General features: G+C 47.8%; 1 protein-coding gene across 2 annotated transcripts in view; it reads right to left on the reverse strand.

Annotated features, from left to right (window-relative positions):
* Positions 1–3,270, reverse strand: part of ANXA2 (annexin A2) — a 43,743-nt gene extending 40,473 nt beyond the window's left edge. For both annotated transcript variants that reach the window (XM_061594811.1, XM_061594810.1), the window contains exon 1: positions 3,161–3,270. The gene's annotated coding sequence lies outside the window, so the exon portion shown is untranslated. The remainder of the gene's footprint in view (positions 1–3,160) is intronic.
* Positions 3,271–15,961: the final 12,691 nt, after the last annotated feature.

The raw sequence follows: 15,961 nt of genomic DNA on the forward strand, positions 1-15,961 counted from the left end.
TTTCCAAATTGAACCACAATTAGCATCAGCCCCAGCCAGATAAGAACATAAGAAGAGCCTGCTGGATCAGGCCAGTGGCCCATCTAGTCCAGCATCCTGTTCTCACAGTGGCCAACCAGGTGCCTGGGGGAAGCCCGCAAGCAGGACCCGAGTGCAAGAACACTCTCCCCTCCTGAGGCTTCCGGCAACTGGTTTTCAGAAGCATGCTGCCTCTGACTAGGGTGGCAGAGCACAGCCATCACGGCTAGTAGCCATTGATAGCCCTGTCCTCCATGAATTGGTCTAATCTTCTTTTAAAGCCATCCAAGCTGGTGGCCATTACTGCATCTTGTGGGAGCAAATTCCATAGTTCAACTATGCGCTGAGTAAAGAAGTACTTCCTTTTGTCTGTCCTGAATCTTCCAACATTCAGCTTCTTTGAATGTCCACGAGTTCTAGTATTATGAGAGAGGGAGAAGAACTTTTCTCTATCCACTTTCTCAACGCCATGCATAATTTTATACACTTCTATCATGTCTCCTCTGACCCGCCTTTTCTCTAAACTAAAAAGCCCCAAATGCTGCAACCTTCCCTCGTAAGGGAGTCGCTCCATCCCCTTGATCATTCTGGTTGCCCTCTTCTGATGGGAGTTGTGGCCCAACATATCTAGAGGGCACCAGGTTGGGGAATGCTGGGATACTGCAGTGTTTCAGAAAGAGGGCCAGCATTGGCCAAGTCCTGGCACCAGGAGCCCTGTGGCACCTCAACAACAGACAGATTTACTGCTGCAGACCTTTTTGTGCTCTAGTCTCAAGCCCACTTTGTCAGACACATATTTTACGAGTCAGAGGAGTGGGAGAGAAATCCAGGCCCTTCTCTACATTTATAGAGAAACCACCGTATTTCTGTACTTGAGGTTACGCAGTAGGAATTAATTTCCCACTGAAGAACAAGATAAATATTTTACTGCTGACAAAATAGGCAACAGAAAATACTTCAGAAATGAATCTAATTTAAATCAGATATTCTATGAATTTCTCCTGACAACTACAGCATTCTGGTTCTGAACAGACCCAGTTAGGATTTCACTGTAAATCCTATTAAACTGAATGGGACTCCCTTCCAGGTACATGGAGTTAGGATTGCAGCCTTAACTTCTTTTTTTACAAGTATGCTTTTGCTGTTAACATGCTGGGGGGAGAAGAACTTCCCTCTTTTGCCCTCCCAACAACCCAGCAAGGGAAGTGTTAGGCTGAGAAGCAATGACTGGGTGTCCATGGGCCAATTGCTATCTCTCAGATCTGGAATCTGAACCCAGATCAACCCCCGTCGGAGTCCACCACTCTGCCTGCTAACGCTGGCTCTGTTCACAAACCAAGTAAACCTGTGCCCACAGACGCCCCGTAAGAAGCATGCAAAGACGGTGCAGTCGTTCCGTGTGCCACCAAGTGGGAAGATGGGGCTTGTGGACTTTATTCAGGCTCCCCTTTGATCATTCAAGCACTGCAGTCATCCATATTTGTCCTCCACGGACCATGCAGAACGGGTGTGGCCTTTTCTCAGCAAATCTTTGCTGACTGCAAAACGTGCTGCAACATGCAGACCTCGGAAAGGGGGGAGGGAGAGAGAATAGTGCACAGAATGATGTAACAGGAACGCTGTTTCACGGAGAAGGGGCACACCCAAAATCTGGACTTATAATTCAGGGCCGTGGGCAGGCATCTCCACAGCTAGCCAAGGCCAACGGAGGAATGAACATGGCCCCAGCCAGCATGGGGGCGATGCCCTCTCTTGGGAAGGGCTCCTGAACAGCTTCCACACCCGCGTTGCCGGCAATGGTGCATTGGGGCCCCCAGACAGTGGGATGTTCTCCTGCACAAGCCCTGGTGAAAGGGAGCTGGACAAGAGGATGGCAGGCCTGGTGCCCATAGCAGAGACAAGGAGGGTTCTTTTAAAGAAAACCGCTCAAACGTGGGTGCCAGGTCCCTCCACCCAGGAAGCACATAGGGCAGGAAGTGGGGTGGGTGAGTGGGTGCATGCACAAACAGCATCACTCCGGCACTTCCACTTATCATCACCATTATTACTGCAGCACTTCCATCCAGAATGGGGGGGGGGGAGAGAGAAGACTGAAAGTGGTTCTTTTCCATTAGAACACCTGTTATCCCAAAAGCATGCAAAGCTTCAGATTTGTTACACAGACTTATTTTCCAGAAACCCTCACCTCTTTAACCTGCCTCAAGAGCTCTGTGTAACTCAAATGCTTGCCTAGCCTAACCATTCAAAACTACGATGATGATGGTTGTCGTTATCCAACTGCCCTTCACCCCAAAGGATCCCAAGTTCTCCAGATCGCAATCCAGCTGTCTCCGGGGCCTCTTACCAGCAACAGCAAGGGAGGGGCCGTTATCCCGGGCCAGGGAGTGAGCCCAGAATAGCGAGGACGAAAACTAGGGGCTGGGACAACTCAGAGCCGTGAACTTGCAAAACACACGAGCCATTTGCCAGGAAGCAGAGTGCTGAGCAACCGCGCGCCCCCTTCCGCGAGGTGCCACCCCGACGGAAGGAAAAACCGACCAGGCTTGTCTCGATCCGAGCTCGTTGCCACCTCAAACTACGGGGGAAAGGGGCCCTGGACCAGACACAGGGCTCCCCCCCGGCCCGCTCCGGCCCTTCCACGTGGGATCCGGGCCACGCCTCGGGAGGGGTGTCTTTAGCTAACTGGCGCCCCGACGACCACGGCCGGAGGGGGTCAAGCAAAGTCTTCTAGGGGAAGGGCTTTGCCTGGCCAGTTGCGCGCCCCCCCCCCGCGGAGACCAGCAACCGGAGGCTCCCTCACAGATGCACGCGGCAGTGGGATCGGGGCCAGCTGCCCCCCCCCCGGCAACCCTTCTCCCAGTTTACGCAGAAGTCAGTCCCTCGGGGAAACGCCAAGGGGAAGGGGGGGGCTCCCTTCCTCCCCGGAGCCAGAAAAAGGAAAGGCTGGGGTGGGTGCTAGCCGGGTTTACGCGACAGTAAGCCCCGCTGAAGTTAACGGGACCTACTTTCCGAGTAAACGCGTAGAGGCTCCTGCCCACCGACTGGCAGTTAAGTTTCCCCTCCACTCCGGAGTCACGCCGGATCGAGGCGAGCGCCCCGTGGAAGGAGTCGCCGATCAGCTCCCCCCTCCCGCGAGACTTACCGAGCAGGCGACAGGCGGGGAGTCCCGGCTGAGCAAGAGTAAGAGGCGCCCGGGGTGGGGTTTTTGTACCAGCCACCGCCTCACTCGCCTCTGGCTCCGCGCAGTCCCCGCCCGCAGCCCGCCTAGACAAAGCCAAGCCCGGCCCAGCCTAGCCCGGCCCGCCGCAGCCTCTGACTCATCCTCGCCTCTGCGGTCCAGCGGTTGCTCTCGAAGCGCACGGCGGCGCTTGGCAGGCGCTAGAAGCAGAGGAGGGAGATCTCGGAGGCGACCCCCACCCCCAAAACACTGCACTCCCACCGGACGTGCGGCCCCGATCCTTCTATGCATGCATTACTCCGAAGCCAGCCCTCTTCGTCGTGCCCGGAGGATTGCCTTCCAGGGCAGCGTTAACTGCTTTACAGGGTCATCTATCCTTCCAATAAGCAAAAGCGCGTCTGCTCAGCAGCCAGGCCTGGCTCACTCGGTTCAGTGTGGCTGGGGCTTACTCCGTCTCAGGTAAGGAAGTGTCTGTAGGCTTGCAGACTCAGAAGCAGTCCATCCTGTGGACCTCAGTAGGACTTGCTGCCAGAGAAGATGCACTGCTTGGGCAATCCTAAATAGCTGCACTCAGCCCAATTCGCTTGGCTTACTTGGGAGTCCGAATGGGCAAGAAATTAAACTCAGTGCACTTTGCAAGGCGAACCTATCCAATTCTCACTTTCCGAAATAATATGAGAACCTCAACATAGCCATCCTTCAAAATTTGCGCTGATCTGAATTTTGCAATGCCATTCTCCAACCAAACAAGGTCTACAAAAATGTGTGTGTTAGAGGAAAGGTGGGCATAAAAATGAGTGAAAATAACATACAAATATGCATTATATTAGAGGAAATCGCGAAAATGTGTGCATTACTCAAATCTGCCTACAAAAATGTGTTTATTAAGGGGAAATTCACAGTAAAATGCTGGAGAATATTCATGAAGGTTTTTTTAAGAAATCACAAATTGCTGCAGAAATGTGGAGAACTGAATTTAAAATTGGAAAAATGAGGAACTGAGAACCAGCATTTCCCTCCCTACTTGGTGGGCCTCACCACGTCAACAGCTCAAGCAAGTGCCTGGGAGGACAACATATTTAGGGTCTATTACCATCTTGGGGCACAAGTGTCAGCTGAAGAGCCCCTCCATGGGCCCCCAACCCTCAGTGAGCCACTACCATGCACACATCCTTGTGCTCCTCTTCCCCACATCACTAGACCTGGCTCACTTGCCTGGCAGAGAGCCAATCAGCAAGCAGGCAGTGGCATCTCTGCTCACCTTCCTTCTCACCACTAGAGCAAGAGGTAGGTGGCAAGCAGAGTTCCAATGGCTGAGGAGGAGGAGGTCCAGGGGCTCTTGTCAGTGGGCCCCCAGCTGGGGTGCAGGCCCCGGGCAGATGCCTAGCCATGCTGACCCTTGACGCCTGCAGAAAGGACAGGCCACAAGTCAGTGGTGTACAGAAGGTCACCAGCAAATCCTTGGTATCCCCAGTTAAAAAAGCCCAGGTCACAAGTGTTGGGAGGCCTTTTTCTCTGTGCAACATGAGAAGAGCCAGGCTGCTGGATCAGGCCCATGGCCCATCTGCTTGTCCAGATTCCCGTGCCCCACCGCAGACTCTCAGAAGTGTGTGGGAAGCCCACAAGCAAGAATATTGTAGCCAATATTCTCTCCTCCTCTCACACAAAGTAGATGGTACTGGGCGAAGCTTCAAAATGGCTTTAGTAGGCTTTGCATACAGGGTGGATGGACATGCATCAAGGCACAGTGAGAGTGAACCCCCCCCCCAACGCATCTTCAACAGTCCTTCCCAACAGATTGTGGGCGGGAAGGACAGCCAAACACACATACTGTATCCTGGGTCCAGAAACGCAGGGTAAGCAAGTGTTTGCCTCTGCCCAGGGTTCCCTTCATCCAGAGGTCTCCAGAGAAGAGACCGACTACAGACAAGGACTCCTTGGAAGCAAAGGTTTCCTCAAGAGGACAGTCATACACCTGAGGAGATCATTACGGCCAAGGAGTCCTTGCCTGTAGTCAGGCATATCTCCAGATGGGCCAGATTTCCGGCGGGTGTTTGAGGAGCTGCCTCTCCCTTGGGCTTGGGTCCGCCCTCAGTGTCAGAGGCTGAGCAAACCCTGGGCATTGATAGCCCCTCCTCGACCGCATCACAGGACCCTGGCTCCTCGCCCCCCGATGGAGCCTGACGGAGGGCTTGGTGTAAGGCTGCGGCTCCCTGGGAATTCTCCCATGAGGACTCCCCCAGCAGAGACGTGACATTGGGCCAGTGAAACAGGGTGTATTCGAGACATACTGCCTGTGTGGCAGTCACTTAAATGGGAGAACTTAATTGGAGGCCTCTTGTAAGAAGCTTAGATCCAAGCACACTGATTTCTTGTATTTTAAGGCTTCTGTCCTCTGCATAATTATATGGGACTTAGAATCATAGAATTATGGAATAGTAGAGCTGGAAGGGACCATCAGGCCATTGAGTCCAAACCCCTGCCCAATGCAGGAATCCAGCTTAAAGCATCCCCGACAGTTGCCTCTCTAGCTGCCTCTTGAAGGCCTCCAGTGCTGGAGAGCCCACCGCCTCCCTAGGGCATTGGTTCCATTGTTGTACCTCTCTAATAGTTAGGATGTTTTTCAGAGCTTGGAAAAGTTACTTTTTTGAACTACAACTTCCATCAACCAAATCCAGTGGCCATGCTGGCTGGGGCTGATGGGAGTTGTAGTTCAAAAAAGTAACTTTTCCAAGCTCTGCTTTTTCTTGCTGTTCAGTTGAAATCTGGCTTCCTGCAACTTGAGCCCATTATTCTGTGTCCTGCACTCTGGGACGATCGAGAAGAGACCCCGGCCCTCTATGTGGCAACCTTTCAACTACATGAAGAGTGCTATCAGATCTCTTCTCAGTCTTCTCTTCTCCAGGCTAAACATGCCCAGTTCTTTCAGTCTCTCCTTATAGGGCTTTCTTTCCAGTCCCCTCATCATCATTATTGCCCTCCTCTGAACCTGTTCCAGTTTGTCTGCATCCTTCTTAAACCACAGTGTTCAGAACTGGATGCAGTACTCAAAATGGCCTAACCAGTGCCAAATAGAAGGGAACAAATACTTCATGCAATTTGGAAACTATACTTCTGTTCATGCAGCCTAAAATAGCATTTGCTTTTTTTGCAGCCTCATCACACTGTTGGCTCATATTCAGCTTGTGATCAAGAACAATCCCAAGATCCTTCTCGCATGTAGTATTGCTGAGCCAAGTATCCCCCATCTTATGACTAAGCATTTGGTTTCTTTTTCCCAAGTGTACAACTTTGCACTTAATTTCATCTGTTGCTTTCAGCCCAGTGCTCCAGCCTATCAAGATCCCTTTGAATTTTTTTTTCTGTCTTCCATGGTATTAGCTATCCCTCCCAATTTTGTATCATCTGCAAATTTAATAAGCATTCTCTGCATCTCCTCATCCAAGTCATGAATAAAAATATTGAAGAGCACTGGGCCCAGGACTGAGCCCTACGATACCATGGTCGTTACCTCCCCCTAGTTTGAGAAGGAACCATTGATAAGCACTCTTTGAGTATGATTCTTTAGCCAACTGTGGATCCACCTGATAGTTGTTCCATCCAGACCACATTTAGCTAGTTTGCTAATCAGAATATCATGGTTCACTTTGTCAAACATTTTCTGAAGTTGAAATATGTTATGTCCACAGCATTCCCACAGTCTACCAGTGAGGTTACCCAATCAAAAAATGATATAAGATTAGATTGGCAGGATTTGTTCTTCATAAATCCATGTTGGCTTCTAGTAATCATTGCATTGTTTTCAAGGTAGCTACAGACTGATCCCTTTATAATCTGCTCCAGACTTTTCCCATGGATCGATGTCAGGCTGACTGGTCTGTAATTCCCTGGTTCCTCCCTTTTGTCCTCTTTGAAGATAGGGACATTAGCCCTCCTCTAGTCATCCAGCACTTCATGCATCCTCCATGATTTCACAATTGACAGCTGTTCTTCAGTTCTTCAGCCAGTTCCTTCAATAGTCATTGATGCAGTTCATCAGGCCCTGAAGATTTGAACAAATTGATTAGGTATTTCTTAACCATTTGTCTGTCAACCTCAGACTGCAATCCTGCACCTTCACATTTGCCAGGAGGGCCATAGATCCTCTTTTGGGAGAAGACTGAGCCAAAGTAGGAATTGAGAACTTCTGCCTTTGTCATCTGTTATTATTTTGCCTTGCTCAGTGAGTAGCTGTACCACCATTTCTTTTCTCTGTCTTTTACTATGGACGTACCTGAAGAAAGCTTTTTTCTTGCTTTGAGCATCCCTCGCTAACCTCAGCTCATTCTCAGCTTTAGCCTTCCTCACATCATCCCTGCAATTCCATGCTCCTCCTTTGTGGCCTGGCCTTCTTTCCACTTCCTGTATCTGTCCTTTTTTGTTTTCAGGTCACCTCTAAGCTTTTTGTGAAGCCCCATTGGCTTCTTCTGCTGTCTTCCACCTGTACACTCTTAACTGGGAGTAAGTGCCATTGAACTTAATGGGCCTTACTTCAGAGCAGACACACACAGGATTGTGCTGACATTATCTGATGCTAGCAAGAGGGGGAAAATAATAAACATGTTTTCTTTTTTTTCCAGGGCCTTTTTCTTTAAAAGAGTTTGCAGAGCAATTTAAGGAATATAATTTTAAAAAGCAGAGAGAGAGAGAGAGAGAGTTAAGGGAACGTTTCTAGATCTGCTTACCAAAGACAAGGTGAAGCCAAGTGATGACTAACTGGGAATCTGGCCCAGCATCTTCAGTGGCTGGAATAAGTGAATCCTGGAAAGTTGCCTGCAAATTAATCAGAGTTTGTCAAGGTAATACTGTGAATATCCAGACACTGGCATCCCGACCTGCAACCCAACTACCATGTTCTGCGATCTGCCAGCCACTGAATAAGCCCCTCCCCATTTCTATAATCCCCCAGTAAGTTGCTAATCGTGGCTGGCTGGCTGTATTTTGCTTAGTGGGTCACAGACAGTATCTGTACTGGATTTGAAATGGTTTTATATATGTAATTATTTTAACTGTTTTAATATATGAAATTGTTTGATATATGTAATTATTTTAACTGTTTTAATATATGAATCTTTTCGATTCTTCCTCGTCTCTCGAGGCCCAAGTGGCCTCGGTGGCACGGAATGCATTTTACCATCTTCGTCTGGTAGCCCAACTACGCCCCTATCTGGACAGGGACGACCTCGCCTCCGTTGTTCATGCTCTGGTAACTTCAAGATTGGATTACTGTAATGCGCTCTACGTAGGGCTGCCCTTGAAGACGGTTCGGAAGCTTCAGCTGGTGCAGAACGCGGCTGCCAGACTATTGACGAGGACCAGTCGGTCTTCGCATATAACACCTATTCTGGCGCGTCTGCACTGGCTCCCTATTTGCTTCCGGGCGAGATTCAAGGTGCTGGTTTTGACCTATAAAGCCTTACACGGCGTGGGACCTCAATACCTTGTGGAACGCCTCTCTCGCTATGAACCTACCCGTTCACTTCGTTCAGAATCTAAGGCCCTCCTCCGGGTACCAGCTCATCGGGAAGCCCGGAGGGTGGTTACTAGATCTAGGGCCTTTTCTGTGGTGGCCCCTGAGTTGTGGAACAGCCTCCCCGAACAGGTACGCCTGGCGCCTACACTTCTATCTTTCCGGCGCCAGGTAAAGACCTTTTTATGCTCCCAGGCATTTTAATCTTTTAATTTTCTTAATCTTTCTACTTTTAACATGTATCCTTCTTAATTTGTGTTGTATTTCATTTTTGTTGTGCTTTTTCTGTTGTTTGTTTGTACATGTTTTTGTGATTTTTTACTATGATATATTGTATTTTATCTTGTTTGTTCACCGCCCTGAGAGCTATTCTGCTAAGGGCGGTATATAAATTGAAATAATAAATAATAAATAAATAAATGAAATTGTTTGATATATGTTTGTATTGTATTGTAAAATCACTTTGAGATGCTTCATGAGAAGCGATTCATTTATTTGTTATAAACCACTTTGATATTTTTTGAAATGAAATAGCGGTATACAAATGTTTATAAATAAATGAAATAAATACTTTTATTGTAATCTTCTTTTTCCAAAGCCCCTAAACAGAAAGGTGCAGCACAGAGATTGAAATGTAGCACAACCTGTGTACCTACAGGCTCACAATCAATCAGTCATGACACAAAGGAGAAAGGAATGAGGAGGGAAGAGGAAAGCAAGCACTGGGGCAGAGTTCTTTCTGCTAGAGAGCGGAGAAGCACACTCCCTGCAACTTCTCTGCCTCTGGCTGATGGATTGGGCCAGGCTAGCCTTTCCCCTTCCCCTGATTCTGTGCAGGTCTGTGAAGGCGAAGCCTAAGGAAGAGCAGCCTCTTAAGGTAGGGGCCATATCACACTTTACCCTGCAACAAACATGAATCTACCACTAATCAGCAGGGAGCTGTGGTTGATCCCAGATCTCTAAAAAGAGGACCAAGTGTATTGTTATAAGGGGGTGTTTAATCATTTCCTCCGTGTCGTTTCCCCCAATTAAAATCCTCTCCCCCCTCCCAGTTTCTGTTTGTCCTGTATTCCTCCCCCCCCCAGCAGGATAAAGAGCAGAAGGGCGGGAGCAGCTTTGATTTTGAAAATTGGAGGGGGAGGGCAGACAGCTGAACATTCTCTCCCCCACTCCTTGCCCCCCCCGGGCCCAGCTGCACTTCACTGGAAAAATGGTAAGGAGATTAATCAGCTTAGACCATAGTTGACATGGTTTGGTGGAATCTGCCCTCCCCCCAAGAAAACTCTATTCTGCAAAGAAGATCTGGGAGCTACTTGGGAAATATCTTAATATGTTCCTCCTTCCCTCTACTTTATAAAATGAACAGCTTTAGTTGAAAAAGCCTGGACTGCGTCAAATCAAATGCCAAAAGTCTTACAACATCAGAATTGTGATGAGGACACCAAAGCCAGCGTTTTATGCAGCAGACTGAGCAGGACAACAGATCTTCTTAGGTGCTCCACCTAGCAAACTAATCCCCGGGATCAAGGCTTTCTTTGCAGCTAGACTCTCGTGTATACACCCACACATGCATCATTGGAGAATTTCGTTTGCTTTGAATAATCCTTTGCAAAGGAGCATCATTATCCATGGAGGAGGGAAAACTGCTTTAAAGATTCTGTTTTCATAGTCAAGCATGCTTCTGGAGTGCAAATGTAAATGTGGGCAGGATTGTACCCAAGGCCCAGTCTGAAGTATATTGAGATCTCCTCCCCCATACCTCAGGAGAACAAAAGGGGCATGTGTGTACTTGCAACACTCAGTTCCTATATCACTTCCAGAGCTCCTTGATTCTCCATTAATGCACATTATTAAAGACTCAGCTCCATTTCCTGCAGCCTTTGCCAACCTGTTGCCTTTCAGCTGTTTCAGACTACAGCTCCCATCAGCAAGCTAGGGATGGGAGAGAAATCCAATCAGTTTGCATTTAAAGCTGAATATATCAAATCTGCACTTTCTGAAACAATATGAGAACCAAAACACAGTCATCCTTCAAAATCCAAATTTTATCTTATCCAAATTTGCCGATGCAGTTCTCCAACCAAGCAATGCTTACAAAAATGCATATTGTTGCGTGCGTCCTCCAATCTCCGAGCGGTGAGATTTCTGGGGTCCCTGCGCTCCTCCAGGGTTTGGTTTCCTTTGGGAAGAAGTTCAGCGGAGACTGCAGTGTCTTTATGAAATATGGTTTATTTATTTATTTAAATATGGTTTATTTATTTATTTACACACATTCCAACCTGAGCTCAAGGATGGAGGGGTTCAATGCATCAGCAGTCTAATATCCAGCTTTTCCATCTGGGTTGCAGGAGGCACCCCAAAGGCCATGGTGCAGAGAGCTAGTCTCTCTCTGCCTGCCTTCCAGTTCCCAGCAATTCTCTAGACACACTAAAACTACAAGCACAACTTCTGCTAGCTGCCAGGAGTGGGGGGGAGGCTCTCCTAACTCCTGTAGAGTTTAAATGACAAAACTCTCCTGTAGAGTTTAAATGACAAAAGGGGTCTTCCTGGCCCATTCTCCATTGCTAAGCAACAGATCAGCCCATTATCTTACCTGGCCAATCTATTTGGTTAACAAAAGACTCATTTGACCAGCAGATAGTTCCTCATTCTAAGGCACAGGATTCCAAATCAGAGGCTGGAAAGGGGACCCACAGGAACCATCCATTCCAACCCCCATGCTCGTAACAATATATTAGGGGAAAGGGTGCGTACAAATTGATACATTAGGAAAAACAGCATGCACAAATGCATTATGTTAGGAGAAATCACTTGCAAAAATTTGTCCATTAGTCAAAACTGCATACAAAATTGTGTGAATTAGCAGAAATTCATACTAAAATGCTGAAGAATTTTCATGAGGTTTTTTTAAAAAATCCAAAAATCTCTGCAGAAATGTGGAGAACCAAATTTAAGCTTGCAAAAATGAGAAACGGAGAGAACGAAAACGGACAGATCTTTCCATTCCTGGGGCTGATGAGAACGAGACCAGGCTGCCTGGGGCTGATGGGAGTTACAGTCTGAAATAGCTGGAGGGCACCACATTGGCAAATGCTGGCCTACTAAAAGGATGTGAGACCTTTGGCTGTCTAGATGTTGCTGGGCTACCATTCCTATAATCCTATTGGCCATGTTGGGTGGGGTTGGAAATGAGAGCCAAGCCACTGGCTACTGCATTCATCCAGCCTGGTGTCAGCATACAGCTTCCTGGGGCAGCTGCCAGGACCCTCTGTGCCCGAAGGATTCACCACGCTGATTCCTGTCAGACTGGAGCCTCTTCTGTCCCCAAACCATTGGACTCTGCCAGTTGAAATTCAGCTGGTGGCCACAATTTATTTTTCCCATAATGCTCTGGGATGACACAACCTTCAGTGCATTGCAGGAAAACAGAATGGTGGCCATGGGATGCTATATCTCCAGAGCTTTGCTATTCCTTACAGCTAAAAAAGAAGGGGGGCATCGCTGTGCTCTGTGACAATGTAACCCCTCCCCCATGAATGTTAGGAAGGGAGGCTCACATAACCAAGGGCTCCCTCTCACCTGGAGCCAGAACAAACAGCTTTTTATATTTAAAATTAATGCAAGACAGGCAGACTTTAAATTCATTTTTGTGTTTTAAAATTTGTATATTTGTTTTTAATGTTTTTAATTGCTGTAAACGGCCCAGAGAGCTTCGGCTATGGGGCGGTATATAAATGTAATAAATAAATAAATATTGCAAAATAAATGTAAATCTGTATCAGAAAAACTACTTATATTATTTATTTATTTAGTATTTGATTTATATCCCGCCCTTCCTCCCGGCAGGAGCCCAGGGCAGCTTGAGCTTGTTTGAATGTTTCCAAAACCATCTGGCCTTAAGCAATAAAAGCTTGACCTGACCTGGTCTGCAGAATGACCTGACATATACTATCAACAGTTCAAAATAAACCTTAACCAGTTGGAGGACGTGAAATGGCAGGCTATGCTCTGCATGGTGCCTTACTCGAGACAGTGAATCCACTCTGGGGTTTAGTCCAAACTTTCAAGGAGCTATCAGGACCTTGGACAGCTCCTTGGAAGTTCAGACTAAAACCCAGAATGGAGTCACTGCCCCACTGACATTGGAGCCACCAGCCTTACTGATTAATTCTCTAGGCCAGCGATAGGGAACCTGTGATGGACTCCCATCATCCCAGAGCCACTGGCCCAGAGCTTAGAAAGGTTACTTTTTTGAACTACAACGAGCTGATGGGAGTTGTAGTTCAAAAAAGTAACTTTTCCAAGCTCTGCACTGGCCATGTTGGCTGGGCCTGGTAGGAGCTGGAGCCTAGTAACACCAGGAGGGCCACAGCTGCTCCCCGCTCTTGCTGCTGAGGCCTGAAAGAGAGAGCGAGAGCTGAGATTTGTAGAACAATACCTCTAGCAACTCACGCAAGCCATTTTTAATGACATCCTCCCAAAAAACAAAACCATAAGGAGGGGTATACCAAGGGCAGGTGTCAGAACTTTAGGGATGTTCCTGGTAAAGAAAAGCAATTGGAACATATAATTAACTGTGATCATAATCTCAGAAATAGTTCATAGGCACAGAAACAGGAGTGATATAACCTTTCTGGAATCTGGCTGGCATCAGGACTCCTGTTCACAGGAGGGCTGCACTTTTGTACAACTGAACGTACCCTAAGGAGAGAGCGGCAACAATGCAACGAGAAGTCACATTCTCTCTTTCATTGACTACCACCCACCAGCCTGCTAGAAGTGTGAGGTTTGTACCATCCCAGTCTGGGATGATCCAGCCACATTCGTTGTTTCCTAGCTTGATGTAAATCAGCCTTTGCCGGCTGGTGCCCTCGAGATGTTTTGGAACAAAAACTGGCTGGATCTGGTGGTGGTTGTAGTTCAAAACATCTGGAGGGCATTTTGGATCTAGTTGGCATTTTGGATCTAGTTTTTCCTCTGTGTGTGCTTTATTTATATTTTAAGTGTTTTATAGTGATGTTGTTTTATGGTTATGATTTTTTTTTATCTTACACCTACTGTGAAGGCTTTGAATGGAAAAGAGCCAGCACAGCATAGTGGGTAGAGTGCTGAACTGGGCCCCAGGAAACCAGGGTTTAAATCCCCGCTCAGCCATGAAGCTCACTAGGTAACCTTGGGAGTGTCACAGTCTAACCTACCCCACAGGGTTATTGTGAGGATAAAAATGGTGGGGGGAGAAACATATTTTATTTATTTATGTATTTATTTCATTAAACTTATAGACCGCCCCATAGCCGAAGCTCTCTGGGCGGTTCACAAGACAAGAAACATCAAAAATACAATAAACGTGTAGCAATATAAAAACACATTAAAAGTTTAAAATGTTAAAAAATTAAAACAATATCAGCGCATACTAAACATGTTGAAAAGCCTGGGTGAAGAGAAGAGTTTTAACCTGGCGCCGGAAAGACAGTAACGATGGCGCCAGGCGTATCTCCTCTGGGAGATCGTTCCACAGTTCGGGGGCCACCACAGAAAAAGCCCTTTTCCGCGTTGCCACCCTCCGAGCTTCCCTATGAGTAGGAACTCGGAGGAGGGTCTTTGATGATGAGCGTAGTGTATGGGCAGGTTCATAACGGGGGAGGCGTTCCAACAGGTATTGTGGTTCTGTGCCGTATAGGGCTTTGTAGGTCAAGACCAGCACTTTGAACCGGGCCCGGAAACAGATAGGCAGCCAGTGCAGGCGGGCCAGAATCGGTGTTATATGGTCGAACCGTCTGGTCCCCGTTAGCAGTCTGGCCGCTGCATTCTGCACAAGCTGCAATTTCCGAACCATCTTCATAGGCAGCCCCACGTAGAGCGCATTGCAGTAATCTAATTTCGAGGTTACCAGCGCATGAACTACTGAAACGAGGTTCTCTCTGTCTAGATAGGGGCGTAGCTGGGCCACCAGCCAAAGTTGGTAAAAAGCACCCCGTGCCACCAAGGCTATCTGAGCCTCGAGTGACAGGGATGGATCTAAAAGAACTCCCAAGCTACGAACCTGTTCCTTCAGGGGGAGTGCAACCCCATCCAGAACAGGTCGAACATCCCCCATCCTGTCAGGAGAACCACCCACCAGCAGCATCTCAGTCTTGTCTGGATTAAGCCTCAGTTTGTTAGCTCTCATCCAGTCCATTGTCACAGCTAGACATCGGTTCAGCACGTCGACAGACTCACCTGAAGAAGATGAAAAGGAGAAGTAGAGCTGCGTGTCATCAGCGTACTGATGGCAACGCACTCCAAAACTCCTGATGACCAGACCCCAGCGACTTCATATAGATATTAAAAAGCATAGGGGACAGAACTGACCCCTGTGGGACTCCATACTGGAGATCCCAGGGTGCCGAGCAATGCTCCCCAAGCACTACCCTCTGGAGACGACCCACCAGGTAGGAGCGGAACCATTGCCACACAGTACCGCCCACTCCCAAATCAGTGAGTCGTCCCAGAAGGATACCATGGTTGATGGTATCAAAAGCCGCTGAGAGATCAAGGAGAATCAGCAGGGTCACACTCCCCCTGTCTGTCTCCCGACAAAGGTCATTGTACAGGGCGACCAAGGCTGTCTCCGTGCCAAAACTGGGTCTAAAACCTGACTGAAATGGATCCAGATAATCGGTGTCATCCAAGAGTGTCTGGAGCTGGTTGGCAACCACTCGTTCCAGGACCTTGCCCAGGAATGGCACGTTAGCTACCGGCCTATAGTTGTTAAGATTTTCCAGGTCCAGGGACGTTTTCTTCAGAAGTGGTCTTACTATCGCCTCTTTCAGGAGGCCAGGTACCACTCCCTCCCGCAATGAAGCGTTAATCACTGCCCTGGCTCAGCCGGCTGTTCCATTCCTGCTAGCTTTTATTAGCCAAGAAGGGCAAGGATCCAACTTAGAAGTGGTCGCATGCACCAGTCCAAGCACCTTGTCAACGTCCTCAAGCTGTACCAGCTGAAACTCATCCAAAAACTTAAGACAAGACTGCGTGCTGGACACCTCATTCGATTCAACTGCTACAACATTGGAGTCCAAGTCCTGGCGGATGCAAGAGATTTTATCCTGGAAGTGCCTAGCAAATTCATTACAGCGCGCCTGCGATGACTCCACCATGTCCGTAGGTTACTCTGAGCTCCTTGGAAGAAAGGTGGGATAAATTAAAAGTGGTTTACTATTAAAAATATAATTATATATTATATAATTAGAAGTGTGATTTTTTAATTGCATGGT

This window comes from Rhineura floridana, chromosome 14 (genome assembly GCF_030035675.1).
Source record: "Rhineura floridana isolate rRhiFlo1 chromosome 14, rRhiFlo1.hap2, whole genome shotgun sequence".
NCBI classification, from domain to species: Eukaryota; Metazoa; Chordata; class Lepidosauria; order Squamata; family Rhineuridae; genus Rhineura; species Rhineura floridana.